The sequence below is a fragment of the Trichechus manatus genome, unplaced genomic scaffold, assembly GCF_000243295.1.
Source record: "Trichechus manatus latirostris isolate Lorelei unplaced genomic scaffold, TriManLat1.0 scaffold00021, whole genome shotgun sequence".
NCBI lineage: Eukaryota > Metazoa > Chordata > Mammalia > Sirenia > Trichechidae > Trichechus > Trichechus manatus.
Genome location: NW_004443957.1, coordinates 5,799,857 through 5,815,106, shown reverse-complemented (window position 1 = coordinate 5,815,106; position 15,250 = coordinate 5,799,857). Strand labels below are relative to the sequence as shown.

Below are 15,250 nucleotides of genomic sequence, written 5' to 3'. Positions count from 1 at the left end.
CTTAACAATAGTCTCTTGACCCAGGAACAAGGGATGTATTTCTGTTTACTTGGATCCTCTTTAATTTCTTTCAACAATATTTTATAGTTCCCAGTGTACCTATATATTCCTTTTGATGCTATTGTAAATGGAATCATTTCCTTAATTTCATTTTTTGGAATGCTCAAAATGTATGATTCATTTTTGTATATTGATCTTGTATCCTGCAACCTTCTAAACTAATTTATTATTTCTAGTAGTTTTTTAATGGATTCCTTAAGATTTTTCTTCTACAGTATCATACTACTATCTACAAATAGAGAGAGTTTTATTTCTCCCTTTCCACTCTGGATACATTTTATTTCTTTTTCTTGCCTAATTGCCCTGGCTAGAACCTCCAGTGCAATGTTGAATAGAAGTGGTGAGAGCAGACAACCTTGTCTTGTTCCTGATCTTAGGGGGAAGGCATTCAGTTTTTCACCATTGAGTATGATGTTAGCTCTGTTTTGTGGATAGTCTTTTTTCAGTTTGGAAGCTCCCATCTATTTCTAGTTTGTTGAATGTTTTTTCAATGAAAGAGTATTGATTTTTATCAAATCCTTGTTATAGGTCTGTTGATTTTGTATTTATTCTTGAGTCAGTTTTGGTAATTTGTACCTTTTAGTAATTTGTCCATTTCATCTAAGTTATATAATTTATTGGCATATGGTTGTTCATAGTATTCCCTTGTAATACTTTTTATTTTGTAACGTCAGTAGTGATGTCCCTTCTTTCATTCCTGATTTTAATTATTTAAGTCTGCTCTCTTTTTCTCTTGGTCAGCCTAGCTAAATGTTTGTCAATTTAGTTGGTCTTTCAAAGAACCAACTTTTGGTTTTTGCATTCATTTATCAAATATTTATTAAATCTTGGATACACTGTCATAAACAAAACAGACATGTTTTCTACTCTGTCAAAGCTCTCAGTCCACTGGGAAATGGAGACATTAAACAGATGAATCTACAATTGTGATATGCTGTGAAGGGAAAGATCAGGATAGTATGGAGAGAAGGGTAAGAGGAGCTGACTTTAGATCAGGTGAGGAGGAAAAAGCTCTGAGGAAGTGACATTTAAACTGAAATGAAAAGCTGAGAAGACACCATCACTCCAGAGAAAGTATTGGGGAATGTGGGGGTGGAGGGGGCAGGGGAGGTCTGGGGAGAATATTCTAGATAGTGGGAACACACACACTGAAGCTCCAGGGGCCTGGGGGCAGGAGCAGATGAAGAAGGTAAGGTTCGTGGGATGGGCGGGTCCACATCATGCCTGGCCTGTGGAACATGAGAAAGAAGGTGGGTGTCACTTAATCTGCTATAGATTTACTACTTTTCACTTACTTTTGTGAAAATTAAATAGATCTCATTTCAAGGGCCAGTTAAAAACCTTTTAGAGGTTTCCATCATACTGGGAAGAAAACTCAAGTTCCTTTCCATGGCCTAGAAGGCCCAGTGTTATCTGGCCCTGACCAAGCAATGACCTCAGCTCACCATATTCCAGCCACACTGGCTCAAGACAATGTTCCCCAGACATGCCATAGTCAGTTCAGCCTTCTGCCCTTAGCCCTCGCTGTTTTCTTTGGTTGGCACACTCTCCTTGCCTCTCTGCTCCTTCATGATGTTTGGGTCCTGCTGCTCAAAGGTGCAGTGGGGGGCTTTGGTGAGTGCCCAAGGCTGCTGAAGATTCCAGCCTCTCATTTCAGAGGCCTGACCGTATCTTGTGGTCTGTTTTTCAGTAGGGCTGTTTTCCTCAGAGTTCACCTTCTTTGCTTACTTCCGCCTATCTGCTCCTCCCCACTCCCGCTGTCCTAATTCCTTCTTCTCGGAACCTTCCCTCATTCCCTGCACTGAGGACTGCGTGGCTGCTCTGCTGAGTGGGAGTGGTCAGAGAACATGGTATTCTTCTCTCTAGTACTTTTCCATCAAATATATACTTCTATACTTAAATGTTCAAAAGGCAAGTCAAATACTTCAAATGAAATTTCCAGTGAGGATGCCAGCTTTAGGCACTGGATGAATACAAAGAATTGGTTTTTACTTAGCTTGCTTAGAGCATACTGGATCCTGGGAGAACAGTATGCATGTTTGTGTTTAGTGTTTATTGGCAAGATTATATAACAAATCATATGCTGACCAGAATCAAGATCTTAAATCTTTTTTGAAATTAAAAAAGAGAAGTAGACTTTTCCCAATTTTTATGCTTTGATTATCAAACCCAGTATAAAATAGCAATAGTAACAGCATCAGTAGTAGCGACATTAGACCTGTCTAACTTCAGGGGGGATAATGTGACTCAAGGTTAGCCCAGTGCTGATCCCTGTGATCCCTGTGATCCAGCCTTTCCACCAATTCTGACACCAGCTGTCCCTCCTACAGTACTCTATTTCTCTTCTGGATTCGACAGTCCATTGCAATGGCCACTCAGTTCATAGACCATACTTACAGTTAAGTGGTTTATTAAGGAACAGGGTCCAACTCGAGATCAGGATCAATACGCTACAACTCAGGAATCAGGATCATGAAGCATGTAGGCAGAGTCTCCCTTCTTCAGTGCCGGACAGCTCTCTCAACTCCTCTGAGCCCCCTGATGACAGGCTTCTCTCAGCCCCCTCAGGACAAGCTCCTCTTGGCCCTGCCGTCTGTCACTGCCAGCTCTGCTGCTGGGCCCCTTCCTGGCCTCTTGCTGTCTGTCTTCAGTGTTACAGCACTTGACCAGAGTTATAGCTCTTTTAGAGTTCTTGCCTCCTCTCGGTCTTCTTTCTGCTTTCTTCCTGCTGCTTGTCTTCTGTCTGTCTCACCAACCTCTGTGGAGCTGGCTGCATGTATTATATACATTGGTATGTATGTATATGTATATATATACACACATACATACATACACACCCAACTCCTTGTCAGTTTCAAGGCACAGCCCCTCCCAGTGAGGGGCCACAAACGTTGTACATAACTTATGGTAGAAAATATATAAAGATATCAAATATCAGGAAGACAGTATGAATAACTCATAAGCTTATCACCAAGTTAACCCACTGTTGGCATATTTTGTTGCATCCCTCTGGTATACATAGTTCATTCAGTCACTCAAAATGGGAAAAAATGCTATACATTGTTTTATAGTCTCATGATTTTTCCCTTAACATCATCGAGTGACGTGGGAATGGTCTCACATAATAAACTTAAAAAGTACGATATTTGAATGATTGCCTCATATTTTCTGATGTGGATTTTCATCTTTGGTTAAAAACTATCATTCCTTCAGTGTTGGGCATTGGGGTTATTTATTACTATTGTAGTAACCTTTCCACAAAACACCCTTTGTAAACCTTGTTCTCTAGCCTTGGTGTGCCTTTGGCGAGAGTCTAAAAGTGGAAGCGCTAGGTAGAAGGGTGTGAGTTTTCAGGGCTTCTGTGTACTGCTTCAGTACTCTGACACTGTGTCACTTTGCAGTCCCACAGTTATGTGTGAGGGTGTTTGTCTTAGTGCACTTTGCCAACACTGCACACTGTACTGCTTTTTGATACTAAAACACACCTCTTTGTCATGATTTGCATTTTTAAGTTACTAATGAGGTTAAAAAGGAGCCCTGGTGGCACAGTGATTAAGTGCTCGGCTGCTAACTGAAAGGTTGGCCGTTGAAACCTACCATCCGTTCCTCCGGAGAAAGATGTGGCAATCTGCTTCCATAAAGATCTACAGCCTGTTCCTGTACACGCTGCCGGATGACTCAGCTCACCAGTTGCTCCAGCAGCAGCCTGCTGCCACTGCGGGCCAGTCGGGAAGGAGGAGTGCCGCTGGGAGCCCTGGGGTGGAGCCAGCGTGGGACCCTCTGTCTCACTCAGGTCCCCCCTGCTGCCTGGGCCTCATACCAGTTGAAGAGCTGGACAGTCGTGACTCCTGCTGAGTGGGTGGAAGAGACTGGTGCCCGCAGCACCCCATGGGGGCCTACATAGGACGGGAACCTGGGATGTGGCTCTCCCCTGGCCCACCAATGCATGTGTCTTTTGAAACAACGCCCCCTACAATTTAGACAGAAGCCAGCTTCCCGGAAAGACTATATGTTTTTTTTTTTCTAAAGACAGAGAAAATTGGTATTTATTTTGCTATAATAGCCATATTTATATATTTATGGACTTGTAAATAAACGTATATGCATCTTTATGATTCTGGAGAGACATGGGGAATCCTGCCCCTTGAGGTATGAAAGGGAAAACACAGGAGCCTCTAGGTAACAGGCCAGTGGGAAAGCCTGAGGCCGACTGGCCAGGACAGCAGCCTTCCCCGAGGACCTCCACGGTGCCTGGGAGGAAGGCAGGAGGCCCACAGGTCTGCTGGAGGGAGACGCCTAGGCACACTGTCCACATTCACTAGAGGGAAACTAGAGGCAAAACGAGGTGCGCCACCGCCTCACAGACAGGAGACACAGCCAGTGAGGGCAGACTGCAGTGTGTATAGTGCTGTAAGCATGAACAGACCTTCCAGAATCAATAATCTGTGGCAACATAGCTCTGTAAAAATAAACACTGTAACTTCTAAATAAATGTTTACTCTTCCCTGTAAAAAAAAAAAAGATCTACAGCCTGAGAAACTCTGTGGGGCAGTTCTACCCTGTTCTACAGGGTCACTGTGAGTCAGAATCAACTTGCTGGCAGTGGGTTTGGTTTGGTTGGTTTAATGAAGTTAAATCTTTTTCAATTGTTTATTGGCTATTTGGTTTTTTTTTTTTAAATCTGAATTATTTGCTCATTCCTTTTCTCATTCTGACTTAAAGCAATCTTTTGTAAGGTAAATAACCTTTTTTTTTTTAAATTCCTTGATTCTGTTTTCTCAGTTTGTCACTTTTGGTGAGTTCTTTTTGTGTGTGTTATGTAGAAAAAGTCTATATTCCAGGTTAATATCGTTTTTTACCGATATGTTTCTTCATCTGTGTGCTTTTCTTTTTTACACTTAGGTTTTTATTCCATATGGGTTTATTTTGAATGCAATATAAAATGCGACTCTCGATTGATTTTTTTCCTAAACACTTAGCCAGTTTACCAAATCATTTGTCATTAGTTTATTATGTTATAAGGTGTGTGTGTGAGTGTGTGTGTTTGTGTATGTAATGTTTCGGGGTTATCCGTTCTGTTCCATTCTGTTTGATTCTTTCATCAGTACTATACTATTTTAATTACCGTGGTAATTACGTATATTATTCTTTTTCGAACAATTGTTCGTCCTTCCAAACAGTAATAGTGGTGGTGAGCGTGGTAGTAGTAGCAGTAGTAGTCGTTATCGTTGTTGTTCATTGCCATCGAGTCGATTCTGACTCATGGCGACCCCGTGTGATGCTGAATAGAACTGCTTCGTAGGGTTTTCAAGGCTGTGACCTTTTGGAAGCATTGCCAGGACTGTCTTCCGAGGCTCTTCTGGTTGGGTTTGAACCTCCAACCTTCCGGCTAGTTGTCGAGTGCTTAACTGTTTGTGCCACCCAAGGACTCTCCAGTAATAGTAGCTGTAATAAAACCAGTTGCTGTAGAGTTGATTCTGACTCATGGTAATCCCATGTGTGTCAGAGTAGAACTGTGCTCCATAGGGTTTTCAATGGCTGATTTTTTTGGGAGCAGATTGCCAGGCCTTTCTTCCAAGGTGCCTCTGTGTGGACTCGAACTTCCAGCCTTTTGGTTAGCAGCCAAGTGTGGTACCCATTTGCACCACACAGAGACTTCTGTTGTACTAATAGTTAACAATTACTGAGTGCAAACTATGGACCGGGCAGTAACTCATTTAGTTCTCAACAATATCCCTGTTTTACAGATGAAGAACTGAGGCTTAGAGTAGAAAGTAGCTTGCCCAGGGACCCACAGCTTGTTAGTGTTAGAGCTGGCATGAACTATGGGATCAAGACTCTGTTGTCCATTAAAAAAGTTCTGTATGGAGTGATTGGAACTATTCAAAACTATAGCTTATTTTGATTTAAATGACATCTGAAATTTCAGATGATGTTCATTCTCCACAGCCAAAACCATAGTATCTCTCTCTCCTATTGTTTTCTTTAAAAATTTTCTTGGTAAGGTTATTTATAGATATCTTCTGCTTTCTGATGCTATTATTCTTAGAATTGTTTTCTTCAGTTTTCTGGTGATCAAGGCTGAGAGGGTAAGGCTGGCCTTTGTCTCAGTGTTCTTTTTGGCAGCCACACTAAATGCTTTACTAGAATTTGGCTCAATGTAAAATTTAACATTTTGCTGGTTGTATCTCTCCTGCTCATACAAGAAGATAACAATAGATAATAATGTTTTCAAAAAGAAAGGATGTCTACTCAAAGCCTTGCTTTCCAGATTGAAGTGCCATGATTTACAAAGATCGGTGCAAGGGATAGTAAGCTAGCATCAGAAGACCCAGGGAAGGTCAACATACTGCAAACCTCATATTTCCCTGTTTTGATTAAACTAAGGATTTCAAAGTGTATTTGTTTTTGAGAGCAGGACTGGCTTTGATTCTGAAATAGACTGCTGCAGATCTTAGAAACTTCATTTGCAGGTGAGAGGACTGCTGTGTAGGGAAAGGTTATTTTCTTAACACTTGACCTGGCAGGGCTTCTTAGTTTTCAGACCACCGGGCTTTAGAAGGAATTTAGACAAGTCAGGTTCTAGTCAGGAGACTTTCTTGAGTGGTTGACAAGAGCTTAAACATCCTTTTAGAATCTTTTTCATTGTTGTCAGCAAAACTGACATTTGCTTCTTTGTTCCTCCTCAGTTTCTATCTCTGTACCTCATAATCACACATATGTATTGCAAGATGAGCCAGGGAAATTAAAAACTGTCTGGTGCAAGCATAAGAATTAATTTTAAAATTATTAGTAAAAACATTTCTGCAGTGAATCAAAATAGAAAAATGAGCTGAAATCTCAGTGTGGGGTTGGCCTTGCGGTTCATTTTGCAAGATTTGTCATGCAACTCTTACTGGTAATGTCCATAATCTCGACTGGGCGGGGTCTGCCTTTTCACTTTGTTGACTTGCTGGCCATGGTGAGGTTCTGCTGGTTCCACAGACGGGAAGGTTTTTCCCCTGGGGTGTGATAGCTTTGGGTCCCTGGGTTGTGTGGACGGTTACTACTGTCAGCTGCTAACCGAAAGATTGGAGGTTCAAGGCCACCCAGAGGCACCTCAGAAGAAATGCTTGGCCATCTAGTTTAGAAAAATCAGGAATTGAAAACTCTACGGAGCACAGTTCTGCTTTGACACACATAGGGTTGCCATGAGTTGAAGTTAATTCCATGGCAACTAAAAAAAAAAAGATAACTTCACACAATTCTTCTCATAGCCCACTCCCATGCTCCTTAAAGGGGCTGTGGCTGAGTCTGCATAGCCTGTTGTCTTTTTTCTTTTATTCGCCATATTGCCGTGTTTCCAACACTTCCTTTTGGAGCTCTCCACTCTCACCTCTCATACACGTTGGTCTACAGTGCCACACTCCTCTAGAAGGAAGTTTACAAAGGATGAGTTCATTTTTTTCTTGAATCTCATACTGAGAAAGTGTGTATGTGGGGTTTTTTTTTTTTTTTTTTTGTACTGATTCTAATTTTTTAAAAACTTTATTTGGATATAATTTTAAACTTAGTGAAAATTACAAGAATAAGAACACCTGTGTACCCTTTATCCAGAGCCACCTATTTTTAACATTTTAACTCATTTGCCTATTGTTTGTTCACTCCCCTTCTCCCATATATGTTTGAGTGTGTGTGTGTGCACGCACGCACCTCTATGTTTGTATAAATATGTGATTTTTAAGAACCTTTTGAAAGTTTGTTGTAATCATCAGACTACTTCTAAATGTTTTAGTATGTTTTTTCCTAAGAATAAGCATATTCTCCTGCAGGATCAGTACAATTATCAACCTCAGTAAATTTAGCATTAATAAAATACTTTAATCTCCCATCCCTATTCCAGTTTTATCAGTTGAGTTGATAACGTTCTTTGTAGCATTTCTTTTTCTTCCAGTTCACAATCCAGTCCAGGGTCAAGTTGGACTTAGTTGCATTTAGTTGTCATCTCTCTGTCCAAAAAACCAAACCAAACCCGTTGCCGTCAAGTCGATTCCAAGTCATAGCGACCCTATAGGACAGAGTAGAACTGCCCCATAGGGTTTCCAAGGAGCGGCTGGTGGATTTGAACTGCCGACATTTTGGTTGGCAGCTGTAGCTCTTACCCACTGCACCACATAGCTACCATTATATATTTATTTATTTTTTATTGTGCTTTAAATGAAAATTTACAGTTCAAGTTAGTTTCTCGTAAAAAACTTTATACACACACTGCTATTTGACCCTAGTTTCACTCCCCATACTGTGACAGCGCACTCCTCCTTTCCACCCCAGATTTCCTGTGTTCATTCAACCAGCTCCTGTCCCTTTCTGCCTTCTCATCTCACCTCTGTACAGGAGCTGACCATTTAGACTCATGTATCTATTTGAGCTAAGAAGCACACTCTTCATGAGTATCATTTTGTGTCTTATAGTTCAGTCTAATCTTTGAAGAGTTGGCTTCAGGAATGGTTTTAGTTTGGGGCTAACATAGAGTCTGGGGGCTATGTCTTCCGGGGTCCCTCCAGTCTCGGACCGTGAAGTCTGGTCTTTTTACTAGAATTTGAGTTCTGCACCCCACTTTTCTCCTACTCTGTCAACTCTTTGTTATGTTCCCTGTCGGGGCAGTCATTGGTGGTAGCCAGTCACCTTCTAGTTCTTTTGGTCTCAGGCTGATGGAGTCTCTACTTTATGTGGCCCTTTTGTCTCTTGGGTTAATATTTTCCTAGTGTCTTTGGTGTTCTTCATTCTCCTTTGCTCCAGATGGGTTGGGACCAATTGTTGCATCTTAGATGGCCGCTCGCTAGCTTTTAAGACCCCAGACACCAGTCACCAAAGTGGGATGCAGAACATTTTCATAATAAACTTTGTTATGCCAGTTGACCTAGATGTCCCCTGAAACCGTGGTCCCCAGAGCCCCTGCTACCGTGTCCCTCAAAGTGTTTGGTTGTATTCGGGAAACTTCTTAGCTTTTGGTTTAGTCCAGTTGTACTGATTTCCCCTGTGGTGTGTGTTGTCCTTCCTTTCACCTAAGATAATTCTTGTCTACTATCTAGTTGGAGGTGGCATAGTGGTTAAGAGCTTGTCTGCTAACCAGAAGGTCAGCAGTTCAAATCCACCAGCGGCTCCTTGGAAACCGTATGGGGCAGTTCTGCTCTGTCCTATAGGGTCTCTATGAGTCGGAACCGACTGGACAGCACCTAACTTCAACAACAACATCTAGTTAGTGAATACCCTTCTGTCTCCCTCACCACCTTTGTAACCATCAAAGAATGTTTTCTTCTGTGTTTAAACCTTTTCTTGAGTTCTTATAATGGTGGTCTTATACAATATTTGTCCTTTTGCAACTGAATAATTTCGCTCAGCATAATGCCCTCGAGATTCGTCCATGTTATGAGATGTTTCACGGCTTCATCATTGTGCTTTATCACTGCGTAGCATTCCATTGTGTGGATATACCATAATTTGTTTATCCATTCGTCTGTTGATGGGCACCTAGGTTATTTCCATCTTTATTGCTATTGTGAACAGTGCTGCCATGAACATGGGTGTACGTATATCTATTCGTATGACAGGTCTTATTTCTCTAGGATATATTCCAAGGAGTGGGATTCCTGGATCATATGGTACTTCTATTTCTGGCTTTTTAAGGAAGCGCCAAATCAATTTCCAAAGTGGTTGTGCCATTTTACATTCCTACCAACAGTGTATAAGTGTTCCAGTCTCTCCACACCCTCTCCAACAGTTATTATTTTGTGTTTTTTGGATTAATGCTAGCCTTGTTGGGGAGAAATGGTATCTCATTGTAGTTTTGATTTTCATTTCTCTAATGGCTAATGATCGTGAGCATTTCCTCATGTATCTGTTAGCCACCTGAATGTCTTCTTTGGCGAAGTACCTGTTCATATCCTTTGCCCATTTTTTATTTGGGTTGTGTTTTTATTGTTGAGGTTTTGCAGTATGTTGTAGATTTTAGAGATTAGACGCTGATCAGATTTGTTGTAGCCAAATTTTTTTCCCAGTCTGTAGGTTGTCTTTTTACTCTTTTGTTGAAGTCTTTTGATGAGCATAAGTGTTTGATTTTTAGGAGCTCCCAGTTATCTAGTTTCTCTTCTGGTGTTTGTGCGTTGTTAGTAATATTTCGTATTTTGTTTATGCCAACCATATACCACCTTTAATCTGGAACAGTTTCATAGTCATTCTTTGTCTTTTATGATATTGACATTTTTAAAGACTGCAGTTTCTTTCCTCCCTTTGTTAATAGAATGTTCCTCTTCACAGGTTTTCTGATATTTCTACATGATTCAATTCAGGTTGTGTCCTGGTTGGAACACTACATAAGTGATGATGTATCCTTTTCAGGTATCTCATCCGCAGGCAGGTGAGGTCCATCTGCCCCTCCTTGGTGTTACTAATTTTGATCAGTCAATGGAGGAGTTGTACAATTTCTCTACTGTATAATTACGATTTTTTTCCTTTTGAAATTAAGAAGCAGTGAATGGGGAGACATTTTAAGGCTATACACACATCGTCCTCATCAAAATTTGCTCCGGCTAATTCTAATTTTATCTAAACTTTATGAGATCATCTTAAGACAAAAATAATTTTCTCTTGAGGCTCTAGCTGGCAGGCAAATTCAACTACTCTCTTTTGAAATACTTTCTATAGCAAGGTGAGCAGTAATTAACAAACATAAAATTACTGTACATACAAAAGCCGAACTAAGAGAGCCATAATGGTTGATTTTTCCTAATCTAGCTTGTACTTCTTTCTGTTTATCTCCAGTTACTTCTTTAAGTTAAAGTCATCATCATCTTAGTTTACCAAAAAAGTCAACTTATCTCCTCCAGGCACTTCCTAATAATGAAAAGGATACCAGGCATCAAAGATACTAAGCTTTTATCAGAAACTTAAACATTGATTAAAATTTTTACTAAGCAAGTGAATTAAAAAAAAATTGGTTATTGTAAGCACTGTCAGCTGATAAGGAAGTGGCAGGAATTAGTAAATACTGGAGTTGGAATCAGCTTGATAGTAGTGGGTTTGGTTTGGGTTTTGGGGTCCATGGTCACATCTGCTCTGCTGTGTGCAAAGGGGTGTACTCTTGGGCAGAGACAGGGGTCCGTTCACTTCCAGGTTGAGTCTGCCTACTAAATTGGGCTATTATCGATTCATAGCTGGTAAAATGATGTTGGTAATAATTGTTCTGAGACCCGAAATATGTAGTTCTGAGTAATTAGAAGTAATAAAGTATGACTACTAAAAAAAAAAAAAATTAGGGTTTTGTGGCTTTGCCTCTGTAAGCTCCTAGAAACTACAGCTCTGTTCCTTATCGTTGGAGACAAAGAAAAGGCAGATTCTTCATGGTTAGGTGGATTTTTTTCTTTCTTTTTTAACATGATCATTTATATTCTCTCAGCCCCAAACCGGTTGTTGTTGAGTTAAATCCAACTCATGGCGACCCCATGTGTGTCAGGGTAGAACTGTGCTCTATAGGGTTTTTTTTTTTTTTAAGATGGATTTGTTAGGCACAGTTCTTATTTCATAATGAAAGTGTGCAGGTGGGTATGCAGGTGTGCACTGGGTATGGAAGAGGGCTTTGGAATAAGATGATCTTGGGTTTGATTCTTAGCTCTGTCACTTGGGAGCTGCAGCACTTTGGGTAAAGTAACCCCTGAGCTTCATGTCCTCATATGTAAAACAGATGCTGATACCTACTATGTACAGAAACAAACCAATTGTTTCCGACTCATGGTGACCCCATGTGTGTCAGAGTAGAACTGCTGCATAGGGTTTCCATGGCTGTGATGGTGTGGAAATAGATTGCCAGGCCTTTCTTCTAAGGCATCTCTGGGTGCGCTTGAACTGCCACCTTTCAGTGGGGAGTCCAGCACTTAACTGTTTGCGCCATCCAGGGACTCATCGGAGTTTCTGAATATAGGGATGGTTCTTAGTAGGCAGTACTTGGGAGGAGCTTCACTTCACCAGTTTCATTTGTGTTTGTTAGGGAACTGGGGGCTAGAGCAGGGCCATCAGTCTATCATGGAGTCCTGTTAGCCCAATGTCCAGGCCAGTCCTGAACCCTGGCTCCCACTGGGCTGACTGTCAGCCAGTAGATGCTGTTTCAGTCTTATGATAGTTTTTGTAGTTTAGAAAACGCCCAGGGTGCAGTGCTGGTGCAGTTCAGGTCAGGTGATCATGTCGGGTGATGCCTGAGAGCCCAAGCGAGGCCATTTAGGACATTCAGGAGGACCGTAGGACCAGTCCGCGTGAGTCCAGGTGGGGGCGGGGTGCAGAGCTGCCCGTGGAAGCTGCTTCCGCTCGAGTGTGCCGAAGTGGGGAAGGGCTGGGTTCAGAGGCGCGTCACACAGTCTAGACGTCTTGTCATAGCTTGTCAGCATGTGATTTTATTCCCTGGGGACACATGATTGACATGCCACCAAATTGCTAAAATATTCTGAAACCTTAAGGCATGGAGTAAACAACATAAAAGTCTTAATAGTAGCCTTGCATTTTTAGCTAATAACGTAAGTGCGGTGAGGGATTTGGGGCTTGCTCAGCAGGGGCTGTTGTTATTACCATTTGCCCAGACAGGCCACGCCTTCCTGGCTCCCCACACCTATTTTGGGGAAGACTACAGTTCTGCTGCCTAACTTCTGGCAGAGGTCCCCTTGTTCCTTCCCATGACTTCTGTCTGATACTTGCTGTTCCAGGTGGATGAGCTCAGAAGCCAGTTGGTATGTCTGATAATAAAAAAAAAAAATTTTAAACCGTAATACCACCAGAAGTATTGATTATGGAAATAATTCAGAATAAAGCAAATATTTTGGTAATATGAAATTGCATATTTTGTCTACATTTTCTTTGTATTCTTTGAAGTGCATAGGATAAAGAAAGGCCCAAACACATCGCACTGTTTTCCAGTCTCTGGTATAACTGGTACAAAGATATTTTGTTGTCCCTCTAAATCAGTTTAATCTTGCCAGAAAGCAAACTGGCTGAGTGCAACCACAGCTATAAAATTATTCATAGCTTCTCTCATTCATAGCTTCTCTCATCTGGTTGGTCAATTTTAGGGTTCTATCCTAAGGAAATATCTTCTTTCTCAGAGCAAAGGAACTAAAAACGCACTTAGCATGAAGAAGTTTTCCTCACTCTTCGTGACAGTGAAAATTTATAATCAAATGTAAGCCTAACATAGGGGCATGGGCAGGAAGGCTGTGGTAATACAAAGACTGACAGTGCAGCCGTCAGAAAATGACTGGAACTTGTGTCGTTATTTGGGCAGGGGACGTGCAAGGGCAAGGGAGCAGTTCCCAGATAGTACACACAGTGACCATGGCAGAGTGACGAAAAGCTCCCCACCACATCATGGCTCTTCACGATTCCTCTCGGAGCTTGTCCGTACTCTCCCCACACCTGGAAACCGGAGAGCTGGGGCAGGAGCCTGATGGTCTTCAAACCTGGACCTCTAGTGTGTCAAAGCTGTGTCCTCGGAAGAGAACTTGGACCGTGGAAATAGAGCAAATGTTTGTCCATTCACTCGATTTTTGTTTTACTCTAAAGTTACTTGAATTTGTACAGAACTAAGACAGTTTTGAATATAACAGTGGTTCCTATTTTGAGTGTATGTTCACGTGTTACTTAGAAAAACAAGCTGGGTGTTTATAGGGTTGTGAATGGCTTGGCATCTGACAAGCCTCTCAGCTGAGTGAATAACTTCCATTTTTCATTAAAAATTTCAGACTTTTTTTTGAGATTCCTTTAGTTCCTAGATAATAAAAAGTCCTTAACACTGGGCAGCATGGGGGTCTTACATAAGCTAAGGTTTGAAAGTGGGCATTTGCATTTGGTGGAAAATACTGTATACGTGTGTATCCAGTATCTTTGCTAAGTATGTGGGGTTTAGATAATGTAGGTGAGCTGTCACGGGAGAGCTCTGGGGAATTTCAGGAAGGGTGGTGGTGTCGAGCCACATGCCTTAATCCTACGTGTGTGTATTAATGGACATGCCCACCCCACACATCGACATTCACATGAATACAAGCCCACGTGCACGCATATCCTTTCATATTGTTTTTTGTTGTTTGAATTGGCTGCTTTCAACACTGTCATTGTGGTGTGCTTGAAGAGTTCTGTTTAGCTTTTAGATGGTAGCCTCCGGAATGACAACATCTACAATTAGTCATAGTCTTTTGAGGCAGCAAAATGCCCCAAATACTCCTTATACTCCTTGGTAAGAGTCATATCAGTTGGAGCGGCTTGCTCCCCAAAAGACAGAAACCTACTTGTGGGATTCTCACAAACAGCCGATAGCTTTTTTGTTTCTCCCAAATTTGGCATTCCTTTTGAGGAGAAAACCTGGCAGAAATAGTGAATTATTCCATAGACACTCTCCTTCCCTCCTCCACCCTGCTGACGGAAGGCAGCATTATCTGCTTCAACTTTCCATTCTCAGTTTTGCAGCATCATTAATTCCATGCAAAATACAAAGATAAATAAAACCTTGTACCTGCCCGTAAGAGGAAGAGACAAAGAGACAAGGTATACAGACAAGTAGACTCAATTTAAAGGTAAAAAATAAAGTACATCGGAAACTGAAGTTTGAGAGATTGTTCAGATCACTCATGGATAATTACAGTGGACTCCTTTCTGCTAATGAAATTGGTGAGCAGATACATATATGTAATATAAACATATGTATATATACACATACACACACACTCACACATATTAAGCAGGATAATAAAAAGAGTACCATTAATAGTCTGAAAAACACTGCTGTAATGTAACTCTCCAATCACTGGCCCAGTTTAGAGCCCACAGTCTCAAACTGTCTACTCCAAAAGATTTCAAACTTGTCTTCCTGACTCCATGCAGCTAGCAGTCTTTCTAGCACAACTTGTGATTCTGCCTTGCTTAAAATCTCTCGCCTGTTGGATAAGATCACCATCCCTGTGCCTGCCTGCCCCATCTGTCACTGGCTGCCACATACACCCCACCAGCAGCCACACTGTACCTTAGTTTTGATATTTGGAATTTGAGCAAAATATAGCTTAACTCAGACATATATTCTGGGAATACACTGATGTCATTGTAAGGAGCCCCGGTGGTGCAGTGGTTAAGGGCTCGGCTGCCAACCCAGAGTTCGGCATTTCGAACTTACCAGCTGCTC

At 41.5% G+C, this 15,250-nt stretch overlaps 1 protein-coding gene across 1 annotated transcript in view; it reads left to right on the top strand.

Annotated features, from left to right (window-relative positions):
* Positions 1-15,250, top strand: part of NTPCR (nucleoside-triphosphatase, cancer-related) — a 33,842-nt gene that overhangs the window by 8,375 nt on the left and 10,217 nt on the right. The gene's annotated exons all lie outside the window — the stretch shown is intronic.